The sequence below is a fragment of the Amblyomma maculatum genome, chromosome 4, assembly GCF_055883805.1.
Source record: "Amblyomma maculatum isolate TAMU_Amacu chromosome 4, ASM5588380v1, whole genome shotgun sequence".
Taxonomy (NCBI): Eukaryota; Metazoa; Arthropoda; class Arachnida; order Ixodida; family Ixodidae; genus Amblyomma; species Amblyomma maculatum.
The window spans coordinates 35,887,458-35,911,526 of NC_139347.1; the positions used below are offsets into that span (position 1 = coordinate 35,887,458).

At 45.7% G+C, this 24,069-nt stretch overlaps 1 protein-coding gene across 3 annotated transcripts in view; it reads right to left on the reverse strand.

Annotated features, from left to right (window-relative positions):
• Positions 1-24,069, reverse strand: part of LOC146190691 (sialin-like) — a 54,460-nt gene that overhangs the window by 28,835 nt on the left and 1,556 nt on the right. The window contains exon 1 of one of the 3 annotated variants that reach the window (XM_084601072.1): positions 6,524-6,887. The exons of 1 other annotated variant lie outside the window; for it this stretch is intronic. The gene's annotated coding sequence lies outside the window, so the exon portion shown is untranslated. Of the gene's footprint in view, positions 1-302; positions 661-6,523; positions 6,888-24,069 lie in introns of those variants that run through there. One more of the 3 variants, XM_084601073.1, reaches the window with a different exon arrangement.

The window sequence follows — 24,069 nt, forward strand, 5'->3', positions numbered from 1 at the left end:
GAAAATTTAAAATTTCTTGTCTGAGCCTTAAATTTCACACAAAATGAGCGACATAATGGCAGCCATTGAATGACATATTATCTCCGCGTCGTCTGCTGCATGTATGGAAACAAACAACGTGGCTCGTTTTCCCCAAAAAATATCATAAAACGCCGTGTCAAAACACCGTGTCCAAACGCCATTTTAAATGAGAGTTAGCTCACGATACGCAAGTAATTGCTGAATTAGTGGAGCTAACCCCTGTTAGCATATAAGGATGAGTAACGCAAGCGAAAGAAGAGCGCTGCACTTGGTATACTTACATAACCTGCAGCGAGGTACGAATTTGCTCGCTGGCAAACTCTATTACGCTTCTTTCCTTCACCGAAGCGCTCCAGGCGGCGCAGTGGCCTCACCAGTACCTAGACACACGCGCACATGACGGCAGAGTACTCGGCTTGTCACATCCGGAAATTGACAGGGACGGCACCGCAGGGGAGCGGCGCAGTGAAAACTATTTCTGCACAAACGGAACGAGGGCCCGGGGCACTGCACTGTACGAGCTTCACGACGGCGCGCTCTGTCGCGGCTGCTGAAACGCGATCCACGACAGCATTCAGGCACTGCAGACCCCAGGTACTACAGCCACAAGGGAGCACAGCGTCGACAGCGTTAGCGTACAGAATGCCGAGCTCGTTCTTCGGCTCGCAACGTTACAGCTGGAACGTGTGCCTGCCTGCCTGCCAGATTGCCTTCTCCACTCGCCAAGTATAGCGACCTTGTTTCTCGCGACTGGCTGAAGCTGAAAGGTTAGCTCGCTCGCTTCTATCTGCCCCACGCCTAGAGGTAGGCGCAGTTTTCATTTCTATTTTTTTCTTGCTTTGGAGCTTTTTGTTGTATATATATATATTTTTTTTTCGTTTCCGCGAGCGCTCAGGTAACGAGAACGCTTCGGCGACCGGTCTGTAGACGCTGGAGGAGCGATGGCAGAATGTCGCCTAGGAGAGAGAGAAAAGAAAAAAAAAGCAAGGAAGAAAGAACAGTGAATAGAAGGCTTGGGGCAGGATAACTCGCGCACTCGGCGGTCGCTCTGAAAGTGAGCAGCGTGGCCGTCGCGGAGGCGAAGTGGAACGGCGCGAACAAAGAGGGGACCGTGACGCAATTTTGACGCCGATTCGCGCAGCTTGAGTGCGCTGGATTCATCTGGCTCCCATGGGATGAGAGATAGACGTGCGTGTCTGTGGTTGATGTTGGTCGTGGCAGCTTTTGTGAGACTTGCGACGTAGGCCACCACCTGCGTTTTACGAGACGGAGTGCTCTCCTTCGGGGTGTGTTGTCATAACGTCATTCAAGAACGATGATTCTTCGTTGTCTATCTATTGCTCTCTTCCCAGCACTCGTGTACGCGTAATAACTTAATCATGTTATACATTGTGCAGCGCTTACTGCGCATTTATTGTCACATGGGCCTCCTCCTTCCATTTCACATCATTATTTCTTAAGACAACTTCGAGTAAAAATACTTCCACCTTTCTTTCACGCAGACCTCTCATCTGAGCTAGAAGGCAGACAGCAGATAAAGGTGTAAGAAAGCTGTACGCTTTTGTTTCACAGTTACCAGAAATTCGATTCGCAGAAATTTATTGTGCCAAATATCCCATCTGCGAATAGCGAATGAAGCATAGCCTCGATCAGAGCCTCAGTTACAAAACTATTGTCTTTTGCTGCGGGGAGCACGTTTGTATATTTCGAAGATTTGCTTCGACTGCTGTTGAGCAAGCAGCACAGACTAGGCGCATGTGTTCACTTTCTAGAGCTTACCACCAATGAAGAGGCAGTACCCGCCATCACTCGAAAAGCGCACTGTGCCAAGCCCTTGCACAAATAGAAACGCACTGCTTGCAGAGTGCCCCTTGGCCATTACGCCTAACGATTTGCGAGATGTACTTCCAGCCTATAGCTAGCCCTTTACTCGAAGCCCGAAAAAAAGAAAAACCCAAGCACCATTGACGCAGCTTTTATGACGGCGCGACCGCAACAACAACAACGCCACCACCAGCGACGACGAAAAAAAAGAAATAAAACATTGACGAGGATAAGGCTGGAACAAGTTCGGTGCGAACCACTTCTAGCGTAATAGCGACGTAACTGCCACGCTTTACGCGCGAGTCCGCTATAACAGAGCTCTTTATATCCAACGGAAAGACCCTACCGAGAGGAATGAATTCCTGCGATAAAATGGCCGGCTCCTTCTCTGAGATGCTCAGCTCCGAGGACATGGAGAAAATTATATCGCACATTTATCAGTGATGCTGGAGCGCGAGCACGCGCTATCTTTATTATGCTGCTACACTGTAGCCCGCATTATCGATTTTACCTATAGGTCGCGGACAATGCCCTTTTAGGGAGGCGTCAGTGTAGTGATGTATGCGTGGCATCTTCTCACACAACCTGCGTACTACATACTCTCAATGAGAATACAACAGAAGGCAGTTAGACTTCAAGGGGGAAGCTAAAGGTTCAAACAGATAAGGAAATACGTTCTTTTATAAGCAAGCAGCCATTTTATTATGTACGTGGTAGGCTTAAGACGGCTTGAATATTGATCTATCGTCAAAGGATATGTTCGGATGTCCAAGGTGTTTGAAGTTCTATCGTTCCCGCTTATTTTCCAAGACATGCAGCAAAAATTCAGTTCAGTTCAGTCGTGTCCGATCCTTCGTGACCCTATGGACCATATCATGCCACGTTTTCCGGTCTCTCACTATCTTCCTAACATCACATAACTTCATCTGCAGCGCCTCGAGGATGCCATCTAACCATCGCGTTCGCTGCCTACCCCTTCTCCGGTGACCCTCAACCTTTCCCAAAATCAAATCTTTCTCCGGCGACTCCTCTCTTCTCATCAGATGACCAAAGTAGCTGAGCTTTAACTTTAGAATTTGACCCTCCAATGAGCAGTCAGGGTTTATGGTCGACAATATCGACTGATTTGATCTTCTGGCCGTACAAGGAACTCTCAAGAGTCTCCGCCAGAACCACAATTCAAACGCGTCAATTCTTCGGCGGTCAGCCTTCTTCACAGTCCAACTCTCGCATCCATACATCACAACTGGAAAGACCATAGCACGAGTTATACGGATCTTGGTTGATAAAGAATGAATACAATGTCAAAGAAAACAGCAAGGATACTTTGATGCTGGCATTGGCGTCCGTGTATTTTGATTAGTACACAAACGCCTCGCTTCTCGCCCCATCGTAAAGCTGTCACCGCGGCTTGGATTCGATCCCGCATCATTACGTTCAGCAGTCGAGCGCACTAACTACTGAGCCACTGCGGCGGTGGCTGGGGATAAATTACACCACGAGAAATTCTTTATTATTAATTCTAGATTATCGAACGTGCGATAATCTAGCACATTCGTTTTACAGCCCAAATGACATACTGTGTTTTCTTTTTTGTTTTTTTGTTTTTTATGGCTGGTTAAGACAAATACATTGCAGTGAGAAAAGCCCAGCATGACATGCAAAATATGCGCTGTCACATCACACTATAAAATATTTTCAGTGACGCCAAATTATCAGACAAGCTTAGTCATTCGCTTGGCCTGTGTTTTGTCGTAGAGAGCGTACTCAGCTGTAAGCGAATTATTATCCCATATTTGAATCATAAACTGGCAGTGCACTAATTATCCTCCGCGAAGCGAAAATTCTGTTTGATTTAGTAGTTTTATTTGGCTTGATTTATGGGATTTATCATTCCACGGCGACCCAGGCTACGAGAGACGGCATAGTTAGTGTTTCGGAAGTTTGGACCACCTGGAGATTATCGCACGTGCACTGCCACCGCACAGTAACCAGGCGCCTTGCTTTTCGCCACCATCGAAAAGCGGCCGTCGCGACCGGGACCGAACCCGCATCTTCGGGTTGAGCACTTGATCGCCTTTCCCTGGGTTTGCATCTGCCCGATATGAAACAACATGCACGACTGTAATTAAGTTTCATGTAGGTGCCTGAACACCAGCAATCTTTGACACAGTGTCATTGTTTGCAAGCTAGATGTACGACCATAAAATTCATTTATTAAGGTAAATGCTGCTGGCCGATGCGTAAATTTATTCAATTTTGAGCACTTATCATTTTAGCTCGTCTATAGTCTGATATGCCGCGTACTTTTCTTTTTTTTTTTTTTTTTTTTGGGGGGGGGGGGCGCGTTTGTTTCTACAGGGCATAAAAGCAGTACTTTGACGAATAATAATAGTGCTCAATTCTGCATGGCACGGCCCTCCATTATTCCTTATTACCTGCTATGCTCTCCACGCATTGAGTTCTCGAAGCGAATTTAGCAGCCGGATACCCGTACAGTATTGACTCGCATCTTCTTGCAACGAGATCAGCCGTTGTTCAATCAGCTTCGGTTGCGCCATTGTACCGGCCTTGCCGGCCCCTCCTTGCGCATTTCAATTTCCTGTGGGGGTATGTCACTCTCTCGCTTCTTTTTCTTTTTTTTTTTTTGCAGAAGCAAATATAGAAATCGCAGGAGCACTAGGACTAGTTCTGCTAGGGTATTGGGTGCTGTGTGGGATTGAAAGGGCATGGAATCGGACCGACCAGTTCGGCCATAGCGACTGGCCAAGCACGTAAACACAAAAGTGATCAGGGACTGGCATCATCGCAGTTGTTTCTATGAAGGTTGGGAAGCGCGTTCTGCACGTGGCTGCGGCTCAGGGTATTCCGGACCTTGGTGAAGTTGTTTCCACTTTAAAAAAAAAAAAATCGCATCATGAAATGTAATGAAATCGACAGCATCGCTTTAATAGTTTACATTTTGTAACTCACCTAAAGCAATACTGACCCCTCAGGGAACAATCATGTTATTACCAGACTTCGTCTAGTTAATTTACATACGACCTATTTAGCCCACACAGAGGATAGTGTGACAGCTTTGGAGCGTATTTTGCCGGCTAATTTCACAAATAGCAATCTCCCTACGACAGCTTCTAACCTCACCACCTTCATTATTACCACAGCTGCGTCACCTGCAGGAAAAAGCTCTCTACTACTCTGTGCTATATCCAGTCAACAGTGCTCTGCGCCTGTTCTACTCTAAAATAACTTAATTAGTACTTACTATTTTTAAATTACATAATACGAGGAATCGAGACACTTCGATTCATTTCAGTTCCCACTACTGGCTGGCAGATGCCTTTTGGCTTGTATTTCCAAGAAGATGGAAGTGCACTGGAACCTTCCGTATTCCACCTCCGGAAGTATTCTTACAACGCCGTTCTTAGTCGCCACTTTATGCATGGTCAAATCTCGAGTTCCCGTAGGCTCTGTGCGGTCTTGCCCTGCTATATATAGCATGTTGTCTTTCAGATTTGGATTTAAAAGAGAACTTATAAGCCTAAAGCGTATTTCTAAATTACTACCTTTTTCAGCGCCAAGATTTCAGAGGTTGAACATATTCTTATATCAAGAACATCCTGTTACTCCAAGTGCACTAGGGACGCTGGCAGAGTCCCTCTTAGCTTCGGGACCAAGCCTTCTCAAGATATCCTCACTAAATTGTTTTGCAGCCTAATTTGTTTTTGTCTGCGAAGATATTTACATGCGTGAACCACTTGTCAATAAACAGACATTCATGTATAAACAAGCCATTTTGTGAAACGGTAAAGCACGCGGTAGATTGCGTTACGTCAATATTGTAGAAAAAGAAACTCACTCTTCGCGATAAATCATGCTTCATAAAGCAGCAGCTATTTGTTGGTAAATTCGGAAATGATTTCAGGGAATGCGACTTTCGAAGGCCCGGAAGCGTGTGTCGACTGCGAGAAAACGGAAACTCTTTCTCGAATGGCTTACAGCGCAAAGACGCAGCAGACTGCGGGCAACTTCGCACAAAGGCGCCAGCTGTGCTCAGGCAGTTCAAAGGAGAAGTGAAAGGTGGGTGTGACTGAAGGGGGCAGCACGCACGTGCTCACGCTCCTTTGCGTGGTGGGCCAAACGGCCTCACAGGAACTTGGAAAGCGCTCCGCTTCCCACAATACGGGCAGTGAGAAATGAGTTGCCTTCGGTATGAGACGCCCAGGGTTATTACACCGCACAGGATTCTTTTTTTTTTCTTTTTCACTTCTCCAGTTTCACAACACAGCAGGTTGCTGCGGGCTGCAGGGCAAAAGCGACGATTGGCCGTGAATCATCCTTGTAGGTGCCACATGTGCCCCGTTTTGCGGGAAATGAACAGAGAGCAACAGTTTTGCTATCAACACGTGTTTCCGTCGCAGCAGCTGAGAGCGGGGGGGGGGGGGGGGGGGGGGGGCGGCGTTAAATATAGCGCTGCGGTGAAGATGTGGAAGTGGCAAAGTGGTGTTGAGCTACAAGAGACTCGCAACACCTGTAGTGCGTAGCGATCACAAGCACTCCAAAAGAACAGTGTCAAGGTCGTTACGGCACTACGCCGTGACAACGCTAGGCAACTCCTCGCACTCAGCGACGTGCCAAACAATGATGTCTTACTGACATACAGCACCGTAACACTCACCGCAAAGACGTAGCGGAGGTGAAACCAGCGGACGACTTGGCGCGTAAGCTCGTCGAGTGTGGACCGTCTCGAAGCACGCTTCTCACAATACTGTCGCGCCAACGGCGGCCTAACTGACTGCAGATCAAGGAACGAGCCTCGGAAGGCAAGCTCGGCGTCGAAGTCCTCCACTGGCAAAACGAGGAGGGGAAGATCGAAGACCCCCCTTGGGTCTTCTTGGGAGAGGAGGGAGCCGATGAGTGCACGCGTCAGCTGCTTGGCCACCGAGATGTTCCAATGCTAAAGCGCGCTGGCGCGCGCGCGCTAGCTTCGTTGAGTCGCTGATCGCAACTGGCGTCGCTCCCTCGGGGAGCATGCGGACGACGGCGCTCATCTCGCGCGCCAAGCCAAGCGAGAGGAGGAGGAGGAGGAGGATGGTCGGCGTGTACACATTGGTACACCGCGTCGCACGCTGCTCTCCGCTACAGGGCACGCCTGTCCCTAGTCTCCCGCGCGGATTCGGTAAATAGAGTACGGTACTTTTCACGCTCGGTTCATATCTCTATTTCTTTTTTCTTTTTTTTCCCAAACGAGAATCGGGGAAAGCCGGGACTAGAGGAAAACGACGTGTTTCGTTCCTTACCCTTGCTGCCAATAGGGATGACGGCGGCTCTCTCTCGAACTGCGTGCTCGTTTAGAGATGGCACTCGCCTCGAGTCTCGCCGCGGGCCTTCTACTCGCGACACCACAAGAGGACGCAAAGGAGAGACGGCGCTGACGTAGCAATCGCGATAGTGTCGAAACCATTACCACGTGGCTCGATCAATGGAAAAACGCCCCACCCGTTTACGATAAAGATAGGTAGGTGACACTCGTATCTGCATTTTTGTTTCTTTCATCCACCGAGACATCATGTTGCAGAAGCGCTTCACTTTAGAAGAAGGTGTAGAGGAAAATGGCAGTATTTATGAGGAAGTGTTTTGCTCTAACCGGAAACCTTCCGTGTTTTGCTTCAGCGTCGCATAAATACTACGCGTGACGTGAAATATGGATGCTTTTATAGGGAGCTGTCAGCGGCCGCAGTGGAGACACTGAGACCGTTTCCGTCGTCGAAGAGTAGGAAAATTGACTTTTCCAGGCAACATGATCTCAGCCATTGCCAAGCTTGCGTTTTCGACGCGAGAGAACACAACACAGTATATCTCTTCGATGGAGATTCATTGAAGAGTTATAACGTAGCAGGGTAGCCAAGAACGCTATGATGCTTTGCGGTAGTAAATCCCGCCACCCGATACGTCGTCGCGAGCCCTACTTTTTGATGGCAGGCTTCGACGTAGACAGTTAAAACAAAAGAAGAAGGAATCTGGAACGCGACGGATGCTTTCCTTGCGATAACGAGCATGAGAGGCACCGACGTCCTGTGATAAGTGTCTTGCACGCTAGGCCAGACGCCTACGAGAGGGTTCCTTTGCGATTATGTACACGTGTTCGCTTTCCTATCGAGACGATATTGTGTCCAGAAGACTTGTGTAAAGAGGTAGCGCAGGCTGGATAAGCTTTGATAAAAAAATGCGCAATTGTACCTTTTTAATGTTTCCCGGATGTCTGGCATTACATTGTGACGTAAATCAAGAGGAAATCGAGATGAACCCCGAACACCAAAGAATACGGGAACATCATCTATTCGATCGCACTTTGTTGGCTATTGTGTAGTACTCGACAGACAAGTTGCCGAAAGTAAGCGGCGCTCCCCTGCTACTCAGGCGTTTCTTTTTGAATAGGTTTATTTATCTGAAAATACTATGTGGAGCAGGGCCCGTACTGTGGCATCATCTCACTCCACTCCTTATCGCTACAAAAAAAAAAAAAAAAAAGTGCCCAGTAATAACAAATTGTTTGACCAAGAAACCTCAACTGCCGCGTGAACATCGGCAGCAAAACAAGCAAAAAGAGAAGGGCGTTTATGCTTCGCCTCACAAATAGACGCGATATAAAACATTTCGTTAAATCGGGAACTTCTTTAAATTGAATAACACATTTCTCGGTCACTTACTTCGATGATTTGAATTACCCGGTGAAGCGGCATCCAGAAAGTCACGGCGGCATTATATTGACAAAGCGTAATTGGATCAAAAATGTAATTGCAGTCCACGGAAAGAGCCGACACCACTAGCGCGAATGAAAATAAGCAACAAAAATGTTTACCTCAACAAGGAGATCCCCAGGGAACTACAAATTTACCTCCCATATAAATAAGTCGATTTTTGCTTGCGTGTGCTTTGTAAGCAACGACCGCATGGATTCATCTTACGTTTGAAGTACGTCCACCACGTCTTTCGTCCCTTCGTGTGCTCCGGAAAACTGCTGCAGAAGATAATGCACATCTACCACTTCACCAGCCGTCTGATGAAATCAAGTAAAAATTATGAATCTCGTATTTCACAGCACAGTTTGGTAAAAGCGGGACGTAGGCGCACCGCGACGTTATCGTTAGCTCGCAAACTATCAATATTTGGTTATTCTGTACACAACTGCTCAACAAAAATTAAAAATTCTTCGTCAATTTATTGAAACAAATTGTTCGTATACTAGGAGACATCTCTAAATCGGTTTCATTATTTCAAGTTAATCAAGGAATTGAAACTTATGGGTGCCTGAGGGGGAAGCGGTACAATCTTTATTAAACCGGAAGATTCGTTAAATCGAGTTTTTTCTGTGGCACCTTTAACATAGACTCTTCTTTCTACGTTTTGTTATTTTTGTTAAAGGTATTTAACTTTAAAACTATTACTACTGTAACGTCAGTACCCTCCACCAAAATATGTTAGGGAGTCTTTCGCACCGAAACGCCTTCACTAGGTCCCCACTTAAAACCTGTCAGCAACGAGCCTTCTGGGCCTATGCCGTAAGGATTAATAAGTAGTGCCTTCTTTAAGGTTCTTTGTATTATATCCCAGCAAAAAAACCGGATCACAGCAGACTATAAAAACGTGATCGATGGTCTCTGGTTCTTACCTCAGTGGATGGATGCGGTCGACGGATTGATCACCATGAAAACGTTTTAATATATAGTTCTAGCCAAAGGTAGGTTAGTGATGTTTATGCCTATATGTATTTTGTTGACCGGCAATAAAGAAAAAAATGCCTTCGTGGCCTATGAGTCGCTTCCTTGCCTGGTATGCAGAGGCCCTTTGTTCGAACCATAAAACACTTCGGCGGGTTATTTTAGTGAATTTCTTCATTTTTTAAATAACCCATCTTGAGGGACTTCCGCTACAATCATGTTTTGTGGTTGTGAAGTCACTACCCTGTCTACAAGTCAGTATTTCTTCTAATAACCCTTTTTTTGTTTTGCGATCCTGGACCGAGGATGCTACCCATCTAGGGCGAATATTTCACCCTTGCTTTGTATAAATGTTTGTCTCTCTCTCTCTCTCCCCTGCAGAAAACTGTACAGCAGCAACGGGGGCGACATTTTGGCGGGAGAGACTGTATACAGTAGCCAATAGAAAACGAAAAGGATGTTTTGCACAAGAAGCCGCAGAAACCTTCCTGATAATGCACTCTTAGCTTGGCTGGCGTGACCAGGTAAGTTGTTTCGCGTGTGAGGTGACTAGCGACTGCGGTATACGTTTTCGACAGGACCTGCGTAAAGAGTTCGAGAAAAAAAAAAAAGGAAAAGCCTTTTTTACGCATTAACGTAATACCTCGTTCCAAAGAAAATCCGCTCTTTTCGCTGCAGCGCATGCGGCAGAGTAAAATTCTATCGAAAAATATTCCTGATAGATTGACATTGTCATAAATCCACAACAGCATGACCTGAATGCAATTGAAACAGCCCACAATAAAAAAAAAGAAGAACAAACAGACGGCGTTAAAGGCGCAATGACGTCTATACTCAATGCGAAGCTTAACTCCCCTTAATTATTTCTTTCCAGTTGCTGCTAAAATAGTGTTGTTTAAGTCAGTTCAGTCGTTCAGTCGTGTCCGACTCTTTGTGACCCTATTGACCATGTCACGCCACGCTTTCCGGTCTCTCACTATCTTCCTAATATCACATAATTTCATCTGCAGTGCCTCGAGGATGCCATCTAACCATCGCGTTCGCTGCCTACCCCTTCTCCGGCGACCCTCAACCTTTCCCAACATCAAATCTTTCTCCAGCGACTCCTCTCTTCTCATCAGATGACCAAAGTAGCTGAGCTTTAACTTTAGAATTTGACCCTCCAATGAGCAGTCAGTGTTTATGGTCGACAATATTGACTGATTTGATCTTCTGGCAGTCCAAGGAACTCTCAAGAGTCTTCGCCAGCACTACAATTCAAACGCGTCAATTCTTCGGCGGTCAGCCTTTTTCACAGTCCAACCCTCGCATCCATACATCACAACTGGAAAGACCATAGCACGAGTTATACGGATCTTGGTTGGCAGACTAATGTCTCTGCTCTTTACTAGGTGGTCAAGGCTAACAATTGCTCTCTTTCCCAGAAGCAGGTGTCTCCTAATTTCATGGCTGCAGTCTCCTTCCGAGGTAATCTTGGAGCCCAAGAAGAGAAAATCTGTCACAGCATCCACTTCTTGTCCCTTGATGCTCAAGGACTTGATAGGGCAAGACGCCATGATCTTTGTCTTTTTAATGTTCAGTTTAAGCCCAAACTTCTCACTCTCTTCTTGTACGCGCATCAGAAATCTCTTGAGTTCCGCTTCACTTTCTGCCATTAAAGTGGTATCATCCGCATATCTAAGGTTGTTGATACGTTTTCCCGCAATCTTCACTCCAGCTGAAGACTCGTCCAGACCAGCCTTCCTCATGATGCACTCTGCATATAGGTTAAATAGGCAGGGCGACAGTATGCAGCCTTGCCTCACTCCTTTCTCAATCGGAAACCAATCAGTAAGACCATGCCCAGTTCTGACTGTGGCCTCTTGCCCTTCATACAGGCTCCTGAGGAGACAGATGAGGTGAATTGGAACTCCCATCTCTTGGAGAGCTTGCCACAATCTGCTGTGATCTAAGCAGTCAAACGCTTTCGCATAGTCAATAAAGCAGAAGTAGATGGGTTTCTGGAACTCTCTTGCTTTTTCCATGATCCAGCGAAGGTTGGCAACTTGGTCTCTAGTTCCTCTGCCCTTGCGAAACCCAGCTTGCACGTCCGGAAGCTCCCGATCCACATACTGCTGCAGCCTACCTTGGAGGATTTTCAACATCACCTTGCTAGCATGCGAAATAAGCGCGATCGTGCGGTAGTTGGAACAATCTTTGGCACTGCCTTTCTTTGGAATGGGGATGTAAACTGACCTCCTCCAATCCTGTGACCACTGCAGGGTTGTCCAAATCTTCTGACATAATGTATGCAGAATGTTAACAGCGTCATGGTTGAGGTTTTGAAGCAACTCAGCTGGAATTGTATCAGTTCCGCTAGCTTTGTTCTTAGCAAGGCTGGCTAAGGCCCATTCAACTTCACTCTTCAGGATGCCCGGCTCGAGATCAGTGACCACAACCATCTTATGTTGGGTTTGCACATTCGGGTCCTTCTTGTACAGTTCTTCTGTGTATTCCTGCCACCTCTTCTTTATCTCTGCGGCTTCAGTGAGGTCCTTGCCTCGTTTGTCCTTTATCACGCCCATCTTAGCACAGAAGCTTCCTTTGATATCTTTGATTGTCTTATACAGAGCTTATACCTTATTTGAGGTTATAAACCGGAATCAGTATTCTGAGCTTGCGTCTTTTCAGAAGTGTCGTGACCTCCCCGACTTCGAGTCATCTAATAATTGGTTCACAGGAAGGAAAAAAGCGCAGTATCTGTCACACTTGTTTCTGTGGACACCTGAGCCGCGCCGTAAAGGAAGGGAGGAGATGGAGACGCCTGAACCAGAAATGCTAGTGGCACCCGGTTCCGGTATTTTCATCAATCAAAAGACTCGGGATCAGGAGGATAACGATACTTCTTAAAACGACGCAAACTCGAAATACGGACCAATTGCTCCTTAGCCTCACATATTCTATTATAGGGAAGATGTTAAACGATGTACTGTTAGCCATTATAGTGTTAGTAAAATTCTAAGGTATATATTGTTTTACTTTTCTTTTTCGTTGAACGGCCCTTTCTCCTTGGAGAAAAACAGGCATCGGCGTTGTGAGCGAAAAATCACGTGCGTACTTCTGGCAAGTGGTAGTTGACAGGTGGCATCACCGTGCACTTACATGGTCGCTTTGGCAAACGCTACTAACTCTAACTTTACCTTTGAGCTGGGTGGATGTGATCAAAAGCCAGCGTGACGTCACAGTATCACATGACATGGTCGCTTTGGCAGACGCTACTGACTCGAACTTTGCCTTTGAGCTGGGAGGGTGTGAGCAAAAGCTGGCCCTACGGGACCTTTGGATCCTGATTTAAACACGCTTCCCCTAAGCCAAGCTAGCAGTTTAATGAGGCTTAGTTATAGACTATAGATGGTCTTTCAAATAAATGGATAGCTTAAGACTCTATGCTTATGAGTATGTATGAAATAATAGAGGCAGAAAACCAAAATATTGACGGATAGGAGAGTAGCAAAGTGCGTCTAGGCGAACGAGGATAAGCAGGGGAGCTGGTAAAAGGAAGCCATTGAAGCTGCTCGTGTCATACATTAAAGGCAGGGCTTCGTCCCTTCGATGCTTAGTGCGATGCGTTAAGAAACTCGTGCCGCAGAAAATCCGGCAGCCTCCGGTGTCCGTCGAAAATAATAATTAGCTATTCTGAACGTGGAGTCAACAAACCAGAGTAGGGTCAAAATGATGTCAAACTTAGCGAACCGCCTGTTAAGGTGGCACTTCAGAGAATATAAATAATTCAATAGATGCAATTCCCGAGGTTGGGGATAGAACTCGGGCTTTCCCTCCGCGCAAAAAAAACACATAGGCCACAGAGGCTCTTTTTTGTTTAAACATGGTATTTATTACACTCAAGACATGCTATACTTACATGAACTATTCAGAGGGGTGTTATGAAACGCCACGAAAGAGATCTCAAGGACACAGAGGAAGGCTAGACGGAAGGTAAGACAGAGAACCAACACATAAGTTCACTGTGGTTCAAAGTGGGATGGTTCGTATACTTTCCTCACTTGAACAATGATTTCACAAAGACAAGTTGGTAGTGTCAAAGGAAGCTCTAGGGAATGGATTATGGTGTGTGTGAGAAGTATGCCTATTTAATACTGTACTGTACTGAACTGTACTGGCATTTAATAAAAAAGAAAAAAGGAGGAATATGCACTATTGCGTTCGTTTCATTTTTAAAGCGAACATTAGGTGACTTCCAAGAGTGTTTGTTTTTAAGTGAATCGCATATACTACCCACAAAATTCTGACAGCATTTTCATGAGCCGTTGTGAAATGGTTTCATAATTTTACTATGTCATTAACCATGTCATCGAGACGCAAAGGGCAAGTGTCTAAAATCGCACGTTTTTTCATGGCGCCATATTACTCATGCACGTACAAGGCTACTGCCACAATAATACTCGGGACTCAAAAAATTCATGCACTCAATAAGAAAGAAAAGATGCGCATCCAGACGCACTGAAAAAAAGATGACGGAGAGGACGCTGGGAAGTGAAAAGTAGACAAACTTACTCACCAAGTTCGAAACACTAATCATCCCCTACCAGGCATCATTATGATCCCCGCTTCGCTCTCCCCATCTTAGCATATTCTTCAAGGAAAAGTACATGTGCCGTCCTTTTTTCGCACATTGTTTCCCTCGCTCATAACTTAACGGGATTGGAAGAGTGTTCTCTGTAAGGATAAGGACGGCAGCGGCTGTTACCTTGTCTGTAATGTGTTATGGGTCTGTAAAGGTCTAATCACACTTCCGACTCGCAGAAGTTGTGCCACCTTTTGATTGAAAAGCGACTGTCGCAAAACATCTCATCGGTCGAAAGGCAGCAGTTTTCATGCTCAGTTTTCAAGCTCTGTGACTGCTGGTCGCAAATCCAGAAAATCACTTGCATCCGGCTTCTCGTTGCTGGCAAAAAGTTAATATCGGCAGGCCTCGTTTCAAACGAGACTAATTCGGGAAGCCAAATCGCACATGTGAACATTGCTCGAGCTAAGAGGCTCTCTGGTCGGACGCCCTTCGCGACTCGCAAGTGTTAATGGGTGTTAAAGACGACGCAAGTTTCACTAATTGTCCGAAATGTTCAACGTCAGCTGCATATGTGGAAAATTAAGGCAGCACTACAGCCTAAGTTGAAAACACGCACAAGGAAGACAAGACGACACGAGGCTGAGGTGTACTAATATGCACCAACTAGCTGAGATTCAGATCATCCTGCTGATGTGGAAGTTCGTCACCTGCTCAGCACTTGTACAGGAACAATGAATTCAAGGACACGAATTTTAGGAAAAGTAGGACTAGCGTTTGCAAGGGTAGACGATCTTTAAATGTGGCTGACAGACAGCAATAAAAGCAAGAACTTCTTCCGGTTACTGCATGAAAATACCTTGGATGACTCCCTATAGTAAGAAGCGAACGTAAAATATGTCTTTTGCAAATGTGCGGAATAAAAAAAAAAATACCGTTTTCAATGAATTTTCAAAAGAAAGGTCATCATGTCGGCCGTGATCATGCCGGCCGTGATCATGCCACAGCCGCTAGATGCGGCCGTGACCATGCAAACACTCATTTTCGCCAGCTTGCGAAAAACTAAAGATTAATGGGCATTAAACCAAAAACGCGATCCTGAGGCACTCTGGAAAGATATACGTATTATCCACTAGTTCTAGAAAAAATGTCACACGTGTATATATATAAGTATAATAAAGCTCTATAAAACCCCGGCCCTCAGTCACCAGCGGCTGCGGAACAGCTAACCACGCCGGCGGTCAGACCTGTGACGCAGCAGGGGGTGCTAAGAATACCTGGCTCCGCTGGAAAGGCCGCCATTGGAAACTGACCTTGGCAACGTTTAACGCTAGAACCCTAGCTAGTGAAGCTAGTTTAGCAGTGCTGTTAGAGGAACCAGAGGGTATGAAATGAGATATCATAGGGCTTAGTGAGGTTAGGAGGCCGAATGAGGCATATACTGTACTGAAGGATGGGCATGTACTGTGTTATCGAGGTTTACCAGAGAGGCGACAACTAGGAGTAGGTTTCCTCGTCAATAAGTATATAGCGGGTAATATAGATGAATTCTATAGCATTAATGAGAGGGTAGCAGGCATCGTTATTAGGCTTAATAAGCGATATAAACTGAATGTTGTACAGGCCTATGCACCTACATCTAGTTATGATGACCAGGCAGTTGAAAGCTTCTACGAAGATGTAGAATCGGCAATGAGAAGAGTAAAGACGCATTAAGTTGTGCTAATGGGCGACTTCAATGCCAAGGTAGGGAAAAAGCAGGCAGGAGACCAAGCAGTAGGTGACTATGGCATTGGTTCTAGGAATAGCAGAGGGGAGTTACTAGTTGAGTTTGCAGAGCGCAATAACTTAAGAATCATGAATACGTTCTTCAGCAAACGGAAGAACCGGAAATGGACATGGAAAAGTCCTAACGGGGAGACTAAAAATGAAATTGACTTCATAATGTGTTCAACCCCCGCCATTATGCAAGACATCGTTTTTCTCATAGGAGACTGGAATGCTAAGGTCGGGAGTGAAGAAATATCCGGAATTATAGGCAAGTTCGGTCTTGGCGAGCCAAATGAAGCTGGGCAGAGGCTAGTAGAGTTTTGTCAAGAAAAGAACCTGACCATAGCGAATACTCATTTTCAACAGCACAAGAGGCGCCTTTACACATGGACTTCACCGGACGGTCTGTACAGGAATCAGATCGATTATATTATTTGCCGGCAGAGACGGAGAAGCGCTATACAAGCAGTAAAAACAAGACCTGGGGCTGATTGTGGCACCGATCATCAGCTTCTTGTTGCCAAAATTAAGTTTCGATTGAGGAAAACGCAGAAAACTAGAAGGCCTTTCAGGTATGATCTGGATCAAATTCCATTAGAATATGCTGTAGAAGTGAGGAGTTGATTTCAAGAATTAGATCTAGAAGACCGAAAGCCCGAAGAGATGTGGATTGATGTTCGTGATATAATACAAGAAGTTGCTACCAAGGCAGTTCCAAAGCAAAAGAAATGCAAGAAAGCAAACTGGTTATCTGAAGAGGCCTTGCAAATAGCCGAGGAAAGGAGGATGGCAAAAGTTATGGGGGAAAGACAAAGATACAAGGTTCTCAATGCGGATTTTAAGAAAATAGCAAGGAGAGATAAGAATGCCTTCCTGAACATACAGTGCCAAGCAGTTGAGGACAACAGCCAATTAAGGAACACAAGAGCTCTGTATAAGACAATCAAATATATTAAAGGAAGCTTCTGTGCTAAGCTGGGCGTGATAAAGGACAAACGAGGCAAGGACCTCACTGAAGCCGCAGAGATAAAGAAGAGGTGGCAGGAATACACAGAAGAACTGTACAAGAAGGACCCGAATGTGCAAACCCAACATAAGACTGTTTTGATTACTGATCTCGAGCTGGGCATCCTGAAGAGTGAAGTTGGATGGGCCTTAGCCAGCCTTGCTAAGAACAAAGCTAGCGGAATTGATGGCATTCCAGCTGAATTGCTTCAAAACCTCAACCAGGACGCTATTAACATTCTGCATACATTATGTCAGAAGATTTGGACAACCCTGCAGTGGCCACAGGATTGGAGGAGGTCAGTTTACATCCCCATTCCAAAGAAAGGCAGTGCCAAAGATTGTTGCAACTACCGCACGATCGCGCTTATTTCGCATGCTACCAAGGTGATGTTGAAAATCCTGCAAGGTAGGCTGCAGCAGTATGTGGATCGGGAGCTTCCGAACGTGCAAGCTGGGTTTCGCAAGGGCAGAGGAACTAGAGACCAGATTGCCAACCTTCGCTGGATCATGGAAAAAGCAAGAGAGTTCCAGAAACCCATCTACTTCTGCTTTATTGATTATGCGAAAGCGTTTGACTGCGTAGATCACAGCAGACTGTGCCAAGCTCTGCAAGAGGTGGGAGTTCCAATTCACCTCATCTGTCTCCTCAGAAACCTGTATGAAGGGCAAGAGGCCACAGTCAGAACTGGGCATGGTCTTACTGATTGGTTTCCGATTGAGAAAAGAGTGAGGCAAGGCTGCATACTGTCGCCCTGCCTATTTAACCTATATGCAGAGTGCATCATGAGGAAGGCCGGTCTGGACGAGTCTTCAGCTGGTGTGAAGATTGCTGGAAAACGTATCAACAACCTTAGATATGCGGATGATACCACTTTAATGGCAGAAAGAGAAGTGGAACTCAAGAGACTTCTGATGCGCGTACAAGAAGGGAGTGAGAAGTTTGGGCTTAAACTGAACATCAAAAAGACAAAGATCATGGCGTCTTGCCCTATCAAGTCCTGGAGCATCAATGGACAAGATGTGGAAGCTGTGACAGATTTTCTGTTCTTGGGCTTCAAGATTACCTCGGAAGGAGACTGCAGCCATGAAATTAGGAGACGCCTGCTTCTGGGTAAGAGAGCAATGGTTAGCCTTGACCGCCTAGTAAAGAGCAGATACACTAGTCTGCCAACCAAGATCCGTATAACTCGTGCTATGGTCTTTCCAGTTGTGATGTATGGATGCGAGAGTTGGACTATGAAGAAGGCTGACCGCCGAAGAATTGACGCGCTTGAATTGTGGTGCTGGCGAAGACTCTTGAGAGTTCCTTGGACTGCCAGAAGATCAAATCAGTCGATATTGTCGGCCATAAACCCTGACTGCTAATTGGAGGGTCAAATTCTAAAGTTAAAGCTCAGCTACTTCGGTCATCTGATGAGAAGAGAGGAGTCGCTGGAGAAAGATTTGATCAATGCAATAAAAAGCTGCGCTAATCAGACACGGACGAAGGAAAGGTAGGACGCACACAAACGTCCTACCTTTCCTTCGTCCGTGTCTGATTAGCGCAGCTTTTTATTGCATTGAACTATGAACCAACTAGCCCGACAAATTTTACTCAAGATTTGATGTTGGGAAAGGTTGAGGGTCGCCGGAGAAGGGGTAGGCAGCGAACGCGATGGTTAGATGGCATCCTTGAGACACTGCCGATGAAGTTATGTGATGTTAGGAAGATAGTGAGAGACCGGAAAGCGTGGCGTGACATGGTCCATAGGGTCACGAAGAGTCGGACACGACTGAACGACTGAACTGAACTGAGAGGTAATCGGGAAAGTGCGATGCAGTGACCACAGGATGGTGAGGTCCCGAATTAGCCTAAATCTGAAGAAGAAACGCAACAAATTAGTAAGAAAGAAACCCATCAACGAATTAGCGGTTAGGGGGAGGGCAGAAGAGTTCAGGATCTCGCTACAGAATAGATATTCAGCTCTAAACGAGGATGGCGACATTACCCTAGAAGCAATGAACAATAATTTCAGAGATATCATTACTGAATGTGCGGTAGAAGTAGGCGGTAGGATAGCTAGAGAGGATACCGGTAAGCTGTCTAAGGAGACGAAAGATTTGATTAAGAAACGCCAGAGTATGAAAGCTTCCAATCCAACAGACCAAATCGAATTGGCCGAGATATCAAGGCTAATCAATAAGCGCAAGGTGGCCGATATAAGGAAGTATAACATGGAGAAAATTGAGCATGCTTTAAAGAACGGGGGAAGCCTTAAAGCGGTAAAGAAGAAATTGGGCATAGGCAAAAACCAGATGTATGCGATAAGGGACAAGGAGAGCAACGTCATCACGAATATGGACAAAATATTCAAAGTATATTGCCGAGGAGTTCTATACAGATCTCTACAGTAGCCAAAGTAGTCAGGACCGTAAGGAGATTGGCGGTAGGGAAAAACAGTAGGACGTTCCACTAGTTACGAAGGACGAGGTGAAGAAAGCATTAGAAACTATGAAAAGGGGGAAATCAGCTGGAGAGGATCAGATAACTACAGATTTGCTGAAGGACGGGGGGAATATCGTGTTAAAAAAGCTGGCCACGCAGTGCCTGGTGTCATCGGCGGTACCGGAACCATGGAAGAATGCAGACATTATCCTCATCCATAAGAAAGGGGACTCTAAGGACCTTAAAAATTACAGACCAATCAGCTTACTGTCTGTTACGTATAAGGTATTTACTAAGGTAATCGCTAATAGAACCAGGACAACCTTAGACTGCAATCAAGCAAAGGATCAAGCAGGTTTTCGGAAACGGTACTCTAGTATCGGTCATATCCATACCATCAATCAGGTGATAGAAAAATGCTCGGAATATAACCAGCCCTTATACATAGCATTCATTGATTACGAAAAAGCATTTGACTCAGGTTAAACATCGGCGGTTATGCAGGCATTGCTAAATCAGGGGGTAGACGAGCCGTACGTGAAAGTGCTGGAAGATATATATATATAGTGGCTGCACAGCAACCATAGTTCTGCAGAAAGAAAGTAACAAAATTCCCATAAAGAAAGGTGTTAGGCAAGGAGACACAATCTCCCCAGTACTATTCACAACTTGCTTAGAGGAAGTATTAAGATACTTGGAATGGGAGCAGTTGCGGATAAGGGTAGATGGAGAATACCTCAGTAATCTGCGATTTGCTGATCACATTGCCTTGCTAAGCAACTCGGGGGATGAACTGCAAATAATGATTGGTGATCTAGACAGGAAAAGTAGAAAGGTAGGCTTGAAAGTCAATATGCAGAAGACTAAGGTAATGTTCAACAGCCTCGGAAAGGAACAGCAGTTTACATTAGGTAGCGAAGTACTTGAAGTAGTAGGCGAATATGTCTACTTAGGACAGGTAGTTACTGCAGATCCGGACCATGAAAAGGAAATAACAAGAAGAATAAGATTGGGGTGGAGCGCATTTGGCAAGCACACACAGATTATGACTAGCAGCTTACCGGTATCGCTAAAGAGGAAAGTATATAACCGTTGCATCTTACCTGTACTCACCTATGGAGATGAAACGTGGAGGCTAACCAAGAGAGTTCTACTTAAGTTGAGGACAACCCAGAGGGCTATGGAACGAAAAATGGTAGGGGTAACAATAAGAGATAGGAAGCGTGCAGAGTGGGTCAGAGAAATAACTCAGGTTACCGACATTCTAGTGGAAATTAAGAAGAAGAAATTGGCATGGGCAGGACATGTAGTGCGAAGAGAGGATAACCGATGGTCGCTTAGGGTAACAAACTGGATTACAAGGGAAGGAAAGCGTAGCAGGGGGCGGCAGAAAGTTAGGTGGGTGGATGAGGTTAAGTTCGCAGGGGTCAAGTGGATGCAGCTAGCACAGAACCGGGTTAAGTGGAGAAATATGGGAGAGGCCTTCGCCCTGCAGTGGGTATAGTCAGGCTGATGATGATGATGATGATGATGATAGAAGGAGCTATATCCCTTCGGCAACAATATCCATGACAACGAAAACAACGATTTCATGGACGCAGCTAGCCGGCGGACTGGTATTCGCCATGCTTCAGTCACCGAATCCTTCAGAAGCGTTATGTAGTGAAACGTATTGAGTGTTTCACACTTGCGAAGCACATGGCGCTTGTGCGCCTGCGCAAAAAGAAAAACAAACAATTCTATTTTCTTTACACAATGCGAGGGAAAAATCTGAAGGCCCAAGCATCTCCACATTACTCTTGAATCAACTAACTGTACGTATGCGTATACTCTGATGATTCACGGTGTTTCTTCACAGTTATGCTATACACGTTTTATTTAAAGCGTAGCCTAAACAATGTCACTAACACGTGAAATGAAGCTGCCTGCATAGCGTATACTCCGCACTCATTTTTTGCCAGTGGGGTTTTGATTTCCCGAATAAGTACCCGTGGGAAGGCATAGTTCAGTGCTCCATATTATAGTCGGGGTGGAATGTTGAGCGGTGACTCAAAGGTTAGCGTGCTCGATGAAAATAACCTATGGGCATGAGTTCGCTGGACGCTAAAAGCAATGAATCCATGAGCCATGCGATGTCAGTGCATCTTAAAGAACTCTAGGTGTCGACAATATGATACAGCGTCCCACTGCGGCATCGTTCATAGCTCGCCTATCGCTATGGATGTTGAACCGCATACCATTCCATACCGTACTCTGTGATGTCATACTGTATCGTACCGTGCTTTACCATATAAGCAAAATTATGTGTATATTATATCTCTCTCCTGAAAATTTTACAATCAAGAACTTACCGCTTCACTGAAAGGCTTTAAAAGGTAAATGGAGTGGTTCTCTTTACTCTATATAGGTTGAGAGCTTACAGTGTGCTTTAAAGGCTATGCAACACGGCTATGCAACAAACTCCACTTCTCGATTAATTTTGACAAGGTCGAAACATTATTCCGCTCACATAGCGAGTCACCTTGTGCTGCCAACTGCTCGACAGTCTTTCTTTGTTTATACCTCAAGGCCTGGTCAGAATACGGTGTTTAGAATCGCCAAAGCTGCCACCTGCCACTGCGACCTCACATGTTGCGACGTTAATACAGAAGAACCTTCCGGATTCGCTCACAAACACACGCTAACGTGTTCGAGAGATTCGTGCAGTTCGCGAAGCCGCTTGCATGGTTTACATGGTGCGGTGTCATCAGAAAGAAGGGACTGTGCCAACAGGAACGGCGACGGCGCATCAGCTCATCGCTGATATCAGCGCCTTTGACAGCAGACACTACACTCGAGTGCCTGCTGCGATCTGGCAAGGCACATCTCCTTTCCTCCGAGTGTCCTGAAGCGGGCGTCGCCGAGCAACGCCCTTGACCGCGATAAGTCTCACCCGAGTGTTTAGAGTGAAATAATACCAAACACTAAATTATATCGATGACGAAGCATTATTTAAAGCACAATTGTTTCCGAAGTGCTCTCAAAGGCGTTTAGTGAACTTGTCAAGTCTTTGACACTCTATTTATTAAACCCCCTCAGCAGGAACATAATGTCACTTCTTTTCATACGCTCAAGTGATGTGACGCGAAAGAGATCAAAAAAACATTGTGCCTAACAAATAAAAGCCAAACTTCTACCCTGCATTCGAGATGGTTGAACATTTTACTGCAAAAATTGCACATTCTGGTGCATCTTGGGCGGCATTTTGTTGTTACTGCTTCAGTTTCGTTGATTATTTTGTTTAAAAGAAAGAGCCTTGAGCATTCGTTTTTTTCTTCTTACATAGCAAATTCTGTCATTCCACAAATAAAGTAAAACTAGCTGGTGGTTTAACTTTGGTTAACCCTGGAGGGGAGCGAAAGCGTCATGTACATGGCTGCGCTCATTGCAAAGTTTGGATTAAACGCATTGTGCGTTTCTCCGAACGTAAAGCTCGTTCTTCATCGAACTCTTCGGCACGCCGCATTTCCAGGGCCTCATTCCGACGTGCCTTCTTCGCGTTCCGACGCGCTGCTGTAGCAGGGTGTTCGTCCTCCTCCATCTCGAGCCGTGTTTTAACCTAGGCAGGAGCACGGGGGCTCCTATTTATACACGTATCGCCCCTCTAGTGCCCTCTACTGCCATGTCACCTTGACGTCACCTCACATGACCTTGACCTTGACAGTGGTCACGGGCCACTTGGGGGCATACTTGACTGCACGAAAGTCACATGGCGACCACCAGGCTTAATACAGAAGTTTGACCTCTAAGTCTCCCTCAAGGCGAGAACCACGCTCACGTGACCTTGACAATGGTCACGGGTCTCTTAGCTACGTGACTATGCCCCAAGGTCACATGGCGACCACCATCACGTGGCCTTGACCTTGTCAGAGGTCATGGGCCACTTGGTGGTCTACGTGCCTGCCCAAAAGTCACTTGGCGACCACCAGACTTACCACAGAAGTTTTACTTCTAAATCTCCCTCAAGGTGAAAACTGGGCATACCCGACGGCTCGAACTACCTGGCGTAATGAATGAAGCTTTCGCTTCAAGAGTAAACAACAATACAAAATGCAGATTCGTATAGACGTCATGCGTAAAGTTTAATTCCCTTGCTCAAGCATCCTCGTAAATCAAGTATATTTATAAAAAAGCACGTCAAGTAACTTAATTTCAGCGATACAGCTCGCGAACAGTACATGTTTGAAAGTTAAGATTGCTTTTTTCTGTATAGAATATTTCGGACACAGATTACACAGCACTTTTGTTTTCCCATTTGCCCAGCAACATATGCATTGGACATGGCTATCGCTACCACAATTACTTCTAACACCGGAACTTTCTCGCAGCATTCTTCTCTATCGCGCAGTTTACAGGTTTTGCACGTGCCTACTCGGCACTTCTTTACATTGTGATCTAGAATCTTGTTGTTTTCCCGGCTTGCCCTTTCTATCAGACTAATAAGCACGGCTGATAATAGTCACACTTTGCTTCCGCAATGCATGTCATGGCGGCAGTTTCGCTCCGCCAATACGAAGATGCGAAACATTCGCGTGTAAAAAAAACAGTATAAGAATTCTATTGATTGCAGAGCCAGACATTCTTAAAGTTAAAAGACGTAGGTAAAGAAGAATGAAGACAGAGTTGTGCCTACATCAAGAAAAGGACGCTCCAAGGGAGGTCTCACTAAGCACTGCTCAGTAAGGCTTGTTTAAAAA